General features: G+C 38.9%; 1 protein-coding gene across 5 annotated transcripts in view; it reads left to right on the top strand.

Annotated features, from left to right (window-relative positions):
* Window positions 1–15,494, top strand: part of GTDC1 (glycosyltransferase like domain containing 1) — a 171,757-nt gene that overhangs the window by 10,877 nt on the left and 145,386 nt on the right. For 4 of the 5 annotated variants that reach the window (XM_082284745.1, XM_082284744.1, XM_082284746.1 and 1 more), the window contains one exon: window positions 12,202–12,390. The exons of the other annotated variant lie outside the window; for it this stretch is intronic. The gene's annotated coding sequence lies outside the window, so the exon portion shown is untranslated. The remainder of the gene's footprint in view (window positions 1–12,201; window positions 12,391–15,494) is intronic. 5 annotated transcript variants of the gene reach the window in all.

Here is a 15,494-nt window from a genome sequence, read left to right as displayed (position 1 = left end):
TGTAACAGGTGTTATTCAGTATGGAGAGCACACATCTTCCAAGTGCAATGTGCTATTTTGCTTTGAGAAATAATATATCTTGATTTTTTGGTAAACTGCTCAGAGAACTTCTGTTATGTGAAGAAGTGACAAAGCCTTTGCTTCTGTCTTGCTTTGAGAGGAAAGGTTTTAGTGATTCTTCTTTGTGAGCAGTGCATAGTGATAAGTGTTTGGAAAATGTTGTGATGAGGTAATGATTACTCAGTTTATTTCACAAAGAAGGTGTACAGAAACCCTTTTAAATCATGGGAAAAGAAATTATAGGAACAATGGTTTGATTCTTTCTCATAGGTAGAAAAGTGCTGTTGTAGCTCATGTCATGTTAGCTTTAATTTACTGAGTTTTCATGTAAGCACATAAAGTCTTTGTACACAGATGCAAGAAAATTAATGGGACACTTAATTGTATGTCCAAGTTGGGACATCTTGTCTGAGCTGATCTTATTGCAGTGTAGGTGTTTCATGCCTTTGTGTTACTGTCCAGCATCTTGCCAAGATCTCCAGCTGTTCCCTGAAGTCCTTTGAAGAATCACCTAAGTTGGAAGCGTTTTTGTTATCCCACAGAAAACAGTATCTGAAAAAAAGGAGAGAAAATCTTTGGCTAACCAAGCCTTTAAGTCTCAAGTCTTTGAAAACAGCAGCAGTCACTTGTCTCTTACAGGCCTTACCTCTAAGTTGGAGCTGTGGCACCTTGCAGGAAGGTCGGAGCTCTGTTTGCTCCTGCAAGGCTTTGTTGCATGTGGTGACAGACTACCTACATTTCTACCTCTGCTTTAGCATCCTGGGATCATCTGGGAAGCTCCAGAATCAGTTGTAGGCTCTCCTTGCCCTTTCAGGTTCTGTTTAAAAAATTCCTTGTCATGGTGGCTCCTCGAGGCACCTGCACAGTCTCACGTCAGGGATATTTCCTGCAGGCTGGTGTTTGCCCTGCAATAAAATAATGTAGTCATGTTGTAGACCTGTATTTGCATCTTGGTGCAGTCAGTAAAGACTGACATGAAGGCTGGTAATTCATCTTTCAGAAAGTCAAATTTAGAAGATTAAGTATTGAAACTGCTCCATGACTGAGACTGTTGTAAACCCAGTGTCTCAGTTTACAAAGTGAACGAAGACTGCCACAGGCAGGTGAGCACAACCTGTTTCTTGTGAAACCAAGCCTCCCAAATACTCTCCAGAAATGAGTCTAAGAACAGTTTAATTTTGAGGAAAGCTCTGCTTGGGGTAGAGAAATAAAGATTTCCATGGGATTCACAAGCAGAATACAGGTCTCTGCTGTGAAGTACTGGAAGCAGTGCTGGTGATGTGTCAGTTTAGGGTGGAGAAGAGGAGAAAGGGCATCTGATAATTTTAAGTAAAATCTCTTTACTTGGGAAATTTTTTTTTTATAGCAGACTGGTTACTGAGGATAGATAAATGGGAACACAGTGTCACTTGAGTGCTGTGCTAAAGGTAAATTAATTGCTAAATGTTGCTTTTAAACTGTAGCTTCTCTTGCCTTAGTGAAGCAGCCACTGTGGTCCTTCTCTTATCCATGTTCTTTCTCAACTAGGGTTTTTCCCTGTATTCTATGCAGTTTCCTATGGTTAGCTATAAGGACATGAAGAATTGATAAAAATTGTCTTTTTGGAGGTAATGAAAGGTCTGGAGTCAGTCTGATAAATAGAGAGGGATAACTTGTAACGAGAAACACACAGTAGTGTCAAAACTGTTGTAAATTTTCTAAAACTACTTTTCATCTTCATCCAACCATGACTCAAATAAAGAACATTCCCTTTATGGCCTGCAGCACAATACAAGTTGTACTTTGCTGGCTTTTGGTTAAAGCGATGACCATATTACTTGAATTTTAGGAAAGAGAATTTGAAAACCTACTATATTTAGGGTTTAGTCTTGAAGTTATAAGAATAACTCGTGGTTCTTGCTGTTGTTGTATCTTTCAGTTTTTGTGTGCAAAGAATGATGTGATCAGAGTTGTCACTGGGAACATTTAGTTTTTCATGCAAAGTATTTTTGGGCAGTTTTTATTTGGAAGAATATGGAATGGAATAGAAAAGAATGAGCCTAAGAAATTATCATTTATGTCAAAAATATAATTTTTGGGTGCTGTTTCTGCAGTTAGTCTCTGAAAAAAGGTGAGTGTAGATCAGGTGAGTGCAAATCAGGCTAAAGTACTTCTCAAAGTGGGTGTTTGACTTTGGAATTCTCATAATTTAATGTAGTTTTCTTTTCAGATACTTGGGAATTCTATGATTTTATTCTAATTGGAATGTGGACACACTTAGAAATGAGAAGTCAGTTGTTCCCATAACTGTGTTTGCATCTAACTTACATAATGTGAGAGTTTGCACAAAAGCAAATGATGTGATTTCATTCAGCCTCTCTAGTACCCAAAATTGTGTTGTCAATAAAAATCATAATTTCTGTTATTGAGCTTTGTTTCCAGGCAATGAATAGTACATGGGGATGTTGGGGCATTTTTAGTTGCTATGTTTTAAATCTCTGTTTTGGATGTGCATACCTCCTTAGCCCAGACTTGTTTGAAGATTTAGGGAATAGTGCTCTTCCAAGCAGGTCATCCAAGACATGGGTGTGGGAGAGGTTGAACCTCAAATGTTAGTGATGTTATTTTGATATGGTGGTGGGTTTACAAAGGAGGAGGACTTACTTCTGCTGAGACTCTTCTGTTGTACTCTGTGGTATGGCATGAAAGCCAGTCTGACCTAAGTGTTTTATGGTGTTTCAGCCCTTAAGTAGTTCTTGGCCTCCTGGCTGAAGCTGTGTCTCTGTTTTCCAAGCATTAAATTGCATAAAAATTCAGGGGATCAAAATTTTTATATTTTCAGTTTGCTAGGTTTAAGCCTTCAATCCCAACCTCCTTTCCCCCGTTAACCACTTTTCTACACAGATTTGATCATATTTTTCACCATCTCTGCTTTCATCAGGTAACTGTCTCATTACTCTGATACTGGTGTCTTCTAACCCCAAATCTTTCCTGAAACTCCTTTTATTCTCCACTTTTTGGAGAGTTGGCAGGTATTATGTCATATTCAAAGAAAGCAATTATATTCTTAAAGCAGTCTCAAAATGTAAAAAAGATTGAGCTGTTTTTGAGCCACAAATTTTACTTAAATGGGTTTTGACTCCCCAAATAATGTACTTTATTTGCCAGTGTTGCTGTTTGTAAAGACTGATACAACATCAGTCCTTTTCTGTATGTTAGGTATGTTTGAAGTAAGGGAAATGTAGTAGGCTGTTGCTAGGTCAGACCCCACCCTTGATTAAACACTGTTTTGCTGCATAAATTTAGATGATACAATATGAGTTTTGGGTCTAGACTTTATATTCCAGAAGACAGTCAACAGCCTTGAATAGATTTTTCTTTCCATGGGACAGAGTAACTGTGGCTTGTGGTGAAACTAAGTAACACTTCCTAGTGAGCCAACTGGCACACTCTGCACCTACTTTTCCCAATCCCTACTGTGTGGTTTAGTGATTTCTGCAGTCAGGGCAAACTACAAGGAAACTTGTTTGATAAATTATAGTTTGTCATCAGGACAGTAGTTTGAGAATAAGAGAAATGACTTAATATTGGATGGGTGCCTTCTGATTCAGTAAGCAGCCCTCCATTATACATTAGTTTTGAAAAGAAGCTAATAGTGTGTGTGCATATGTACACATATATGTATATTGTAGAATGGTTTGGAAGGGACCTTAAAGACCATAGATATAAAGTACAGAAGGTCCTGAAATAGGTACAACCAAATCCCAGTTATACAGACAAAAAGCGAGCATCAAAATAGTTGTGTATCCAGTGTTAATGATCTGTATTTCATATGAAAGGTTAGCCTTTTTTCTTCAGAAGTGAAGAATAGGCTGATCTGCTTCTCCCACAGTTGGAAGGGCAGTTGGAAATTTGGTTGATCTTATTTTTTTCAGCATAACTATCGCAGGGAATGATAGGGCCAGTTGCTGAGATTGCAGAGGGTTGTGCAGCCCCAGGCATCTTCCACTGTGTGCGAAGACTGATTCTGGTTAATGCAAAAAAAACCAAAATGAAGTGCCTAAGTTCAGACTGAGCACTGATTCAGATCAGGAAAAATATGATCTTTCCCAGTGACTTCAAATGGGATGGTTCATATAAATCAAGGCAAATGGGCATTTGATTACACACTTATCATAGTGATTATTACTTGAATTGCTTAGCATTGTAACCTGGTAAGCACTGGCCAGTGTTGTATTTAACTGTAAAGAAAATATTAGAAAATTATAGTCTGAATTTTATTTAAGTGAATATGGTGGTCTAAAGCTCTGTAACTTGGAGTTTGAGGCAGAGAGAGAGAAATGATTAAGAGCCTGCACATTCTGCATGGGGTGTGTGGGGGTTTTTACATTTGGTGATCTTGTTACTCAGGTATAAAGCAAGTGTTTTACTGCAATAATAATCTATTCAAGATGCTATTTTTAGGCCAATATAAATCTATTTAAAATAGCCTGTGTTAAATATGTAAATGCTTTCCTGTGGCCAAATGAATTTTGTTACAATTGTGTAACTTTAGCTTAAGTCACTTTTCAGCTTCCAGCCTCTTAATTGTTCTTTAGTCTATGGAGGACAAAGAAAAATGTGTCCAGTCTTATTAAACTTTTGGTTCATTTCATTATGATCAGGGAGATGATTTACAGTTTGGGTTTTGAGATGTGGACCATTATTATTTTTGTGGGCCGGCTCCCTTCCCCTTGTCTGTTCACTCCTGAGTTGGTGAAAAGGTCCAGGAGTAAGTGGAGAAAATGTCTGGACTGTGGTGTGATGCAAGTGAACAGTTCTGCATCATTCTGTGTCTGGCTGGACAGTGATTCTGCTTGGAATTATGGCCTTAATGTTATCCCTGTTGTGAGAGGAGCTGCAGATGTTTCAGGGTCACAAGTGAAGTTCTTCACCTGTGATTGATGTTGGTATACACAGTTAAATATATCTCATCTCCTTTATGCATAAGTAGATCTAGGAAGGCCTGGTAAGTGTGGAATTAGTGTTTATTTTCCTTTGTGTTAAATTAGACCAGTCACTAGTTTGGTTCCAGGATTCTCATGCATCTTACACAGCCATTCCTGCTGCTTGTCATCCTCAGCTCTCCCTGTTTTTGCATTAGTGTGGGCTCTGTGGCACTTGATTTAACATCAGTAAAAAACTCCATCAGACCTTAGTGTTGATGGTCTCTAAACACTTAGAATATTTTTTTTTTGCACTTGACTGATTTTTGAGGGGGGGGAAAAATTCATGTATTTTCATTGTTAGTGGAAACTGCAGATGGGAACCTCAAAGAGGAACACCGAGGGGCATCCTCTCTGGGTTGTCCACAGTGTATTTGGTCAAGAAAAGAAACAGTTTAAGGAATGTGACGTGTGGTTCTTGATGCAGAAAAAAAGCTTCTCTGTGCCTAATACATTGGAAAACATTTGTTCAACAGCAAGTCTCCCCTATGCAAAATTTGCTCCTGTAGTATTAAGGTCAGTATCCACGTAGGTTCTCATCCATACCCAGTGTGGTGCCTGAGGTCAGCTTTGGCTTGTAAGTGCAACTGTAAGGAATGTTTTGTCTGGTCCTGTTAAAAAGCATCTCTGTAAGTTGTTTGTTTAGAAACTTATTTACTCCTACTCTTCCTGGGCTTGTCTTCAGTTCCTGCTTTAAATGAAACCTTGTGTCTTGCTTCACAAGGTTTGTGGAAATAATCCTTACTTGTATACACATGCTCATTGACTGCTTTTTGGTATTAATTTGAAGGTGAATGTTTTCAGTTCTGAATGTTTAGTAGACTTTTCTGTGTGAAAAAATGTGTTGTGAGTTTTGTGGGAATAATGACTGTGTTGTAAATTGTTGAGTACTAGAGTCTGTGATCCAGAGAGGAATTACCAAAATGCTGTTTCATAAAAATCAAATGAACTCTGTGACTGATCAAGTGGGCAAGTTCACATGTCCCTGTAGTTCTCTGAACATCCTGGCTTGACTCATTACTACTAGAAAGGTGTCTGCACTTCATCATGTGTTGGCATGTTCTCAGCATTCCTCCTCTGTATTATTTCTTGATAGTTCTTTCATTAATCCATCAAAAGTGCTGGGCTGCTTAATGGAGTCAGAATAAAAATAATGCATTTTCAGAAAGTCTTCCAGTGTGTTCTGTTTGCTTTCTGCATCTCACTTAAGTGTTAATCAATTAAGTGATTCTGATTCTAGTCACTCTCCAGGTTAGATCTCAGCGATATGGGGATGGATAAATGTACTCTGTAAATTAGGTGTGAAACGGTTGGGGAAATGCACAAGCTGGTGCTCTGCAGAGCCAAGGCAGGTCTGGCTGGGCTTTATTTTAGCTCATGTGTGGGCAGGCTGGCAAGGCTAGTGCTGAGCTGGAGACAAGTGGATATCCTGGGAAGAAATTACTCCTGTAGGAAAACGCTCAGGTGTTCCTTTTTTACCTGCTTTTTTTCTATCTGTTTATTACTTGAGTTCTGTTACCTGTTCTGTTCTTCTGAGTTTTTTTTACAATTCTAAAATTCTGAGTCAGAGGCCATCAGGTGCCACAGTTTTGATTATAAACAGGACCAGAGTATTGTAACAAAAAAATTGTTGCCAGTTCTCTTTATGGATTCTGCCTAAAAAGTAAAGCTTAATTTATGATATTACATAGACAGTGAAAATAAAGCTTTGTGTTTCTTAGGTATCATATTATTTCAAAATTAGATTTATTATAGGTATATTATAAACAGCAAAATTGCAGCTCAGAGTGACTCTTCACTGGAAGTGAATGTCTGCTGAAGATGCCCAGAATAATCTGATTGAACTGGCCTGGGTATAATTATTTGATATTGATAGAAATATTGGTTATTGATAGAAATACATTTATGTGCTGTGTGAACAATGGAAAAAGATCAGAAGTAAAGGTGCAACTGCCTCCACTTTCCTGGTAAAGAATGTTCCAGTCCTGGAAACCCAGCCATGGCAGATGGCAGATACCAAGGATGGAGACCTGGGCCTGCTGTAGTCTCCACTTAAGATCTGTCCCCACAATTCTTTTGCCCACTCTGAAATAATTGCATTGAATGCATCTTACCCCTAGCATTCACATATTCAGCAGCCTGCAAGTTCTGCTCAAGCTGTGAGGTTTAGAGAGTGCTTAATGTTCTGTTTAAAGGTGAGGTTCCTGTTACATTTTTTTTCTTTAAATTTTATGAGCATTTTATATAATGATGTTCCTGTCATGCTTTTGGCCATGAATCAGCACAGCATTTCTGTGCAGGCTTTAATTGAAGCGTGGAGTTGTCTTGCTGTGCAAATGTTGAAGTCAGTGAGACTATTAATTAAAATTAAGTATCTGCATAAATGCTTTTTCTAAAAATAAGTTGCTTCATAACAGCTTTGGGCCATATTTGGGAAGGAGGGGGTTGTTTTTTTAAACTTTGGAAATAGGTATATAATTCTCTCTGAACTGCATGATGGTAAAATGTAGCAGCAATACCAGAGGGCAGAATGTTCATGGGAAGAAGTGTGAGCTTTCTGCCTTGTCAGATGTCACCTAAGCTGCTATTTATTGATTTTAAAACAGGATAAAACTGTTATGGCTCTTGTGTTGCACAGAGAGTGGTGGAAGACTTTAGAAGTTACTGCTTAAACTGCCACTGTAGTGGAAGCACACAAGTGACAGGAATAAATCAGTTCTTCATCTTTCTTACCAAGTGCCTGGTTACAACTCTGTTTTTCTTCCATTAGTTACTTAGAGTTGGAGCACCTCAGAGTGAGACTCCTTAGCTACTTGTGCTGTGTGTCATTTGTTTTCTAGCTGTAGTTGAAGCCATTAAAAGCAATACCAGGGAATACTGAGCTGTGGTTTTCCCTGTATGTATTAGACAATTTACAATACAAATTTACTGTACAATTTATCTTACAAAATTATCTGATTTATTAATTCCCATGGCACCTTGGCAAAATAGCATCCTTTTACCTCCTCAGTCTGGCTCTTTACCAAACTCACTTTATCATGCCAGCTTGTTGCCTTTTTTCCCCGATTTCTTTCAAAAATAGACTCCTTACAAGCTCTAGCATTCCCCACCTGCAGCAAACCAATAAATTAATAGTGGAGGGAAGAGATCACTGGAAACATGGCTAAGAGGAATGTGCACCAAGCTGCCTGTGCTGTCAGGTTTCCTCATTGCACCTGTCTATTCCAACACTGCTCTGAAAATCTCTGACCTGCCTTTTTTTCAGGTGTATGTGGTGTGTGTAAAGCAGCGGCCTCAGAGTTAAGCAGGAAAAAAGATGAGGGACCTTATTTCACTTGATGCCAGCTGGGATGAAGCCTTGTTTGCCTGAGGTCACGCAGAGATCTGATGCAGGGTTGGAGCACAGGTGTCTTCTGACCACAGGATGATTCTTCTGAGGTGCTTCAGCACGATGTGTGTTGATATCCCCAAGCTGTTGGTTTCTTACTGCTGCAGTTCTTAGTCTTTTTCATTTATTTCATGATTAGTAGCAGAAACTGAGAATCCCATTTGTAAGTGAATACAGTGATTCTTACTGAACATCATGTGGTTGTTTCTTAAAGTGGGGTTCTGTAGGTTCCTATTTCAAGTCATTATTATTGTTGATGGGGTTGCATTTGCTTAGTGTCACTGCTAAAAGTTTCTGTAAAGCACTGTCATGTGGACACAAAGCAAAATTTACATTGTTTGGGGAAAACTACCAATGTTGCCATCTTTGCTATGAGCACATCAGTTGCTCTTTATTGCTTTTTAAATTTGATTTTGTTGTAGTGTGGCGAGCTTTTCAATAAACATAGTGGTTTCATTTATATAACAGTAGAATTATTGTTAATGCCCAGTTTCATACTGCGAATTACGTACGTAATATTGTGTCCAGTGGGATCCTGTATCACAGAATTTGCATAGTTATAGTGCTGGTGACATCGTATCTCATACAAAGAACCCAGGGACCTGATACAATATCAGTAAAACTGTCTCCTAGGTATGATTCAAACAGTTTTATTAGCAACATATGGGGTATGAAGGAGCCACAGAGGGTAGTTTTGAGTGTAAGGGTGCTGGCCTATCTTTTTCAGCCTGTAATTATATCAGTCCTCTTCTATGGCATTATTTGTTGCTGCTCTGGGATTGCAGAAAAATAACTACTAATATGATGACACAAAGGATCAGAATAAATTATAATTGTTGACTTTACAAGAAAATTCATTGGCAAAAAGGCTTACTGTCCTACGCTCGGTGTCATTTCTGGTGCAGCTTCAGCGCTAAGCCACTGCACTAAATAATATGGTTTTGAAAGTGCTAGGGTTTTCTGGCAACCTTATCCTGATGTATTGGATGCTTTTGTGATCTGACAGATACAAGGAAGAAACTTTTTTGGCTGCATTTTGGTTTTAAATCTTAAGCTAAAGGAGTGCATTTTGTTTAATTGATGGTGGGATATTGAACTCTTGTTCCCCAAATGGAACATATTCTAATTAATCATCTTGAAATAAAGAGTTCATAATTTAAATTATGACATTAAAAACTTGCGAAAATATAATTAGAAGATTATAGTAGTGCTCTGTTTAGTTGTACTTCTTAAAGGCATGAAATATAAAAAAATAACTTCTACATGTTGTAAAAACGATAAAAGTTTGGGGGTTTAATGTTTCTGCCAGTTGGCTGAACTGAAGAGCCACAGTGTGTATGTAGCTATTAAAGAAAAATTCTATTTGACTACTTCCCAGATAACTTCTTAAAATCCATATGTTTAAAAAACACTGGGCTGAGCAATGTCTCTTTGCACAAGAGCCTGTGTAGGGAATTGGGACTGTTACCTGGATTCTACTCAGAGTTACTTCTGAATTTTTTTATTCTTCATTGATGTTCAGCATGGAAAAAGCAGTCCGGGACCTCTGTGCTGCTTCACTGATGTGGAAGCATCTTTTCATCCATTTTTTTTCCATTTTGTACTGTGTTGATCTTACTGTGGTTCCAATAATAATAAATATAAAAATTTATTTGGAAGAGATCCTTAGAATTATTCATCCTTTGTTTGCAGGTAGGATGAAACTTTTTTGAATCGTTCCTGACTTAATCATACATTAAAAAAGATAGTAAAAAAAAAAAAAAACCTAATTTATAACTTAATTGCTAATCTTTCTTGGAGTTCAAGCTCTCTGCTGGCGCTTCATTGTTTTATGAGCTTTTCTGACTTCCGGAAACTTTTGAAGATAATTGCAGGTGATTGAGGAGCTATTTTAACTTGTTCCCATAGTTTCCAAGAGTACAAGACCTCAGACTTGGCCAGTTTGTATCTGTTTTGAAAAATATGTTCTCATCCTATATCTGCTTTATCTCTTTGGAAGCTTGGACTGTAAACTCTCACAGATCTGCTGCTGTTGAGAATGTCAAGTTCTTCTGTGAAAATTGAAGTAAAAGCGTATTAAGCCTTGTAATTTTGAGAAATAAGTAGAAACATGTAGTGGGACTTGTGATTGAGAAGTGGGCAGATGTCAACTCGTAGGTGCATAAACATCACAATCTTCTGATCTTTGTGTCTAATGCAGTTGCTCCCCTGGCTCCAACACAACCAGCTACAGGGTGAAATGGTCATTTTCAGTGTGCCTCAAAGTCAGCTTGCTCTTTAGACATCATTAAGCATAAACTTGTACTGCTTTAATGTCATTTTTGTGCCTTTTTAATGTCATTTTGCTTTTTTCATATTGTTTCTCCTTTCCCATATCATTTTTTGTTTGGAGTAGAAAGTTCACACCCACTTTGCTAAAGATGGTAAAGGAGTGATTTCTGAAATTAACTATTAAATAAAAAAAGTTATATAAACATATCTGGACATCACATCATAGGGACTTCAGAGCTGTCTCAGGAGCCTCTAGAGCCACTCATGTTAATTGTTGCATATCTTGTAAATGTGTTTATTTCAAAGTACTGGAAGCCTTCCAAGAAATTTCTGTATTTAAAAGGGCAAAAAGGATGTCACAGTGGATTTAGCCCAGGACAAAATAAAGTAAAGGTTAACTTGGACTTCCATCAGTGAAAGCTTAAAAGCAAAAAGCAAAAAAAAAAAAAAAAAATGCTGGTCACTATGGTTTTGCACTAGAAGGATTTGTGAGACAAAGCTGATATTTTTTTTTTAGTAGGATTGCATGTGTGGCCTTTACTGCTATGTTTAACTAATTTCTTTTGAAGCATTAAGTCTTTGCAATGCACTATTTTGATATAAAAACTTAGGTTATATGTAGCTGAGACAGAAAAGATTAAAAATGTCCTGTTTCTTAAAGTAATTTTTAATGAGATGAGAAAGGCCTGCATCTTCTAGTTCTCCAATGTGTTCATGGCCCACTTAATCAGCAATTTCATTAGTGATTTAATTTTTGCTGCTTTATTTTTCAGATGATGCAAAGAATACTGGAGAAATACATCTGCAGTTAGTCATGTAGTTCAGTCATCAAAATACAGTAAAACTGTAGCTGGTACAGAAAACAGGTTGGGAAACCCCACTGTGAGAATGCAGGGGTGACACGAGGAGAGGCAGAGAGAGCTGGGACAGTTCAGCCTTGAGATGAGTGGGCTCAGGGGCACAAACTGAAATAGAGGAAATTCTGATAAAATGAGAAGTTTTTTGCTGTGAGCGACCAAAGTTGCACCTCAGGGGCTCCATCTATGGAGATGCTCAGAACTGGAGGTGGTCCTGGGGGCCCTCCTGTTCTCTGGTTTGAGCAGAGGGTTTGGACTGGTTGTTCTCTGGAGATCCAGAAGGGGGTCACCTGTCTTTTGCCTTTATTTGATCTGTCTTCACAGATGTTGTTAGACTACAGAAGGTATTTGGGATAAATATTGGTATGATGTAGTATTGGGCAGTATTTGGATGGAACTTCTTCACAGAATCACTGAATGGTTTGGGTTGGAAGGGACCTTAAAGATCATCCAATTCCAACCCCCTGCCACAGGCAGGGACACCTTTCACTAGACCAGGTTGCTCCAAGCTCCATCCAGGGCTGGTCTTGAGCATTTCCAGGGACTGGGAGACCACAACCTCTCTGGACAACATTTAGTCTCTTCTAAACCTAAAACAGTTAGAAAGTTAGACCAGATGAGCTTAAACTATCTTTTCCTTTCTCCCCCCAACTCTGTTTAGATTAAAGAACTCTACTACAATCAGGAAAATTGCACATTGCCATCTGTCCATTGGACTGGAGCAGATAGGATGGATTGGAAGAGGTACTGCTCACCACTGAGATCCATAGCCAAGATTCCCAAACTGCTTTGGTGAAAACCTCTGAAGCAGCACCGCCTGGTATTTCACTGCTCCCAGTTTTGGATGCAGGTAATAATGCTTCTGATAAATACGATGTGTTTGTTAGATGAAAAGGGGAGAGAGTTCCCTGTTTGAGAGGCTTGATGGGTTTGGAATTCTTGGTGTTAGTAGATGCCTACTAATGATTTTTTACTCTGCTTGCCCTGAAATGATGGCACAGTTCACATTGTGCTTCCAGTGTTTGGTAAGTGTGACAAGGCTGCAGGCTTTGGGAGTCAAAGGAATCTTTCCTTTGAGACACAATTAGCAACATGTTTGATTTCTGGTTTTCTCCTTTTTAATCAAAGCCTGGATTCATGTGGTTGCAGCAGAGGTGGGAGATGTTAAGATCATGAATGACATGTGTCTGTTAACAATTAGGCTGCACCTGTAATTCAAGTAGACTGGTTTCATGTGGCTGTAAAAGAGTGACAGACCTAAATGACAGCTGGGACCTACAGCAGAGTAGGAAGAGATGACCAAAAATATTTGGCCATTCAGATATATATTTATTTAACACCCCACTGCCTCTCCCCCCCCCCCCCAAATCAATATATGCTCAAACTAATTGTAGTCAGCAGTGAATTGAGATTGTTTTTTTTTGTACTTTTGGTGTGAAAAATTAGTTTTCCTCACACTGAGAATTAATAAATTTGGTTGTACCTTCAAGTTGAAATGTGCCTCTAAAACCGCTCTAAGTGTGGTCTGTTTAAGGAAACAAGCTGGTGTGACATAGGGTGTGTCAGTGCCATTCCTTCTCTCCCCTTTCTTTTCCAGTAACTTCTGAATTCATCAGGCAACCTGTACTGAATTTAACAGAAGAGTAGGTGCTACAGGAAATAACAGACTTTCAGCTACTCGCATGAAATCCATGCCAAGGACTCTATATTTTTAAGCTGTGAATTCATTTATGATTAATGTTTTAATTATTTGTTTGTGTCCTAATTTCTGCCATGTTTCAAATTTAATTAAGTTTGAGATACAGGAGTAAGCAACAAACTCCAGGCCCTTCCTTCTTTCTTAAATTGCTTACAACCACCACAGTGCTTTCTCGATGGGGAATTTTGCCAGAGCTGTGATGCCTCTGACACTGCTTCTTGCACAGAAGTAGCCTCAGGAGTTGGGCAGAGATGACAGTCACAGAACCATAAAGGAGTGTTGTGTTCTGGTGTGTGTCAGCAGGTGGAAGGGGCCATGAAGGACACCCCTGTCCTGAGCTGGGGATAAACAGCCTCACGTGGGAAGAACAGTATCTCTCTCTCCCTCCCTCCCTCTCCCAAGTGAGAGAACTTGATGTGATGAGAGAAAAAAAGAAATGCCGTTCACACAAATATTACATATTGTGTAATTTTTTTACCACAGACTGTAAAAATTGTGCCTTTTGAATTCCTCCTAATGTCCAGCCATCTGTGATTTGCATTATATAGGATAAGGTTTTCAAAACTGAGTCTTTGAACTGCTATTGTCAGAAATGATTTAAATATGCAGGTGCCCAAGTCTCATTGCAACTCCATGAAACTTTCACCTTCTCCTCTGAAACTGGAGCTCAAAGTTACCTGAGTATTTTTTCTGGAATACTTTAATTATGCCCAGTTTCCTCTGGTGTGGAGCACAGACACTGAAATACCTTGAGCACACATAAAGCAATCACGAGCCTGAGGGCAGATGGGTGTTCTTTGGGGTGAGTGGAGATCAGGTGGAGACCACCAGTGCTGCCCTTGGAGGTGACCAACTTCCAGTATCTCATTATTCCAGGTATATTCTGGGTAGGTAAACACAACTTGTTCATCTGTGACTTGTTTTATGCTACAGTGTGCAGTTAAGTGGCTCCATAAATGTTACTGATTTCCATGCGTAGGCTTTGGTACCCAAGTGTTACTGTTAAGGGTAAAAAAAAATACAGGCTTGGTGTCAGCCTACGTAATTTTTCAAAATTATTGGAGGCTTACAAATGATGAAGCTTAATTTAAAACCAGGAAAGGAAGAAATTCTTCCCTGGGAGGGCAATGAGGCCCTTGCACAGGTTGCCCAGAGAAGCTGTGGCTGCCCCTGGATCCATGGAAGTGTCCAAGGCCACGTTGAATGGGGCTTGGAGCACCCTGGGATAGTGGAAAGATCCCCTGCCCATGGCAGGGGTTTGGAACAAGATGTTCTTGAAGGTCTCTTCCAATCCAAATTATTCTGATATTTTGAAGTCTTCTATTGCTCTGTAGGTTATTACTGCTGGAAGCTTTTTTTTCCTGAATTATGAAAACACCAGCACTTTAAAATCTGAGGCACATGTCTTAGTGCAAAGCACAACAATATCCTGTGTTCAAACAGCAGCAGTCAGGAAGGAGCACAGACACTTGAATCGTGTGGTTGCTTCTGTGAATGTGCTTCAGAGACTATAATGAGAACCCTTTCTCACACTTTTCCCCCATGCAGAAGAAGAGGCAAGTGCAGACCTTGAGATGGTGCATGGTTTGTACTCATATCTGTTTATACATAGGCTGATAGGGTTTTTTTTTCAGACAACTTAAATTTGAATATTATCTACTGGAAATTTCACAGGATTCTGGTAAACAGCTAATAATTATTTTTAGGTGATTTCCAGTGTGTAACCTCATTAACTCACTGTTTCAGCGTATTTGGTGACACTGTCTTAATTCTTGTTTTTGTTAATGAGACAATGCAGGGGTAGTTACTCAGATGTTTGCTAGGGAACAGCAGCTGGATGGGTGCTAGCTGGGACAACATGCTTGGTAGGACCCTGGTGTAGTCAGAATATTTCTTGCAGAACTAAATCTTAAAATACCAATTTTCTGTCTTGTATCTTTTATTGTTTGGGGGGGGTTTGTTTTTTAATTTTTCATGAATATGTTCATATAGCAGAGCAATTCTAAGCATGTCTTACGGGCACACTTACAAACAATTCAAAAATATTGCTTAGGGATGGGCTCAAAGTCTTCAAAATATGTACTTTATATTAAAATGCGTATTTTTATTTATATACGTCCCTTCACTTACGGTTATTTAACTTTTACTGGCTTAGAGACCCCGTAGCAGAATAGGGGTGTGGATCTGTAGGAAGCAATATTCTCACTGAGTTACAGTCTGTGCAGAACTCTTGATCCTGGCTCACCTGGAGCATC

This window comes from Coloeus monedula (genome assembly GCF_965178545.1).
Source record: "Coloeus monedula genome assembly, chromosome: 7".
NCBI lineage: Eukaryota > Metazoa > Chordata > Aves > Passeriformes > Corvidae > Coloeus > Coloeus monedula.
The sequence above is the reverse complement of the archived record's forward strand: the minus strand, read 5'-3'. Positions and strand labels throughout refer to the sequence as shown.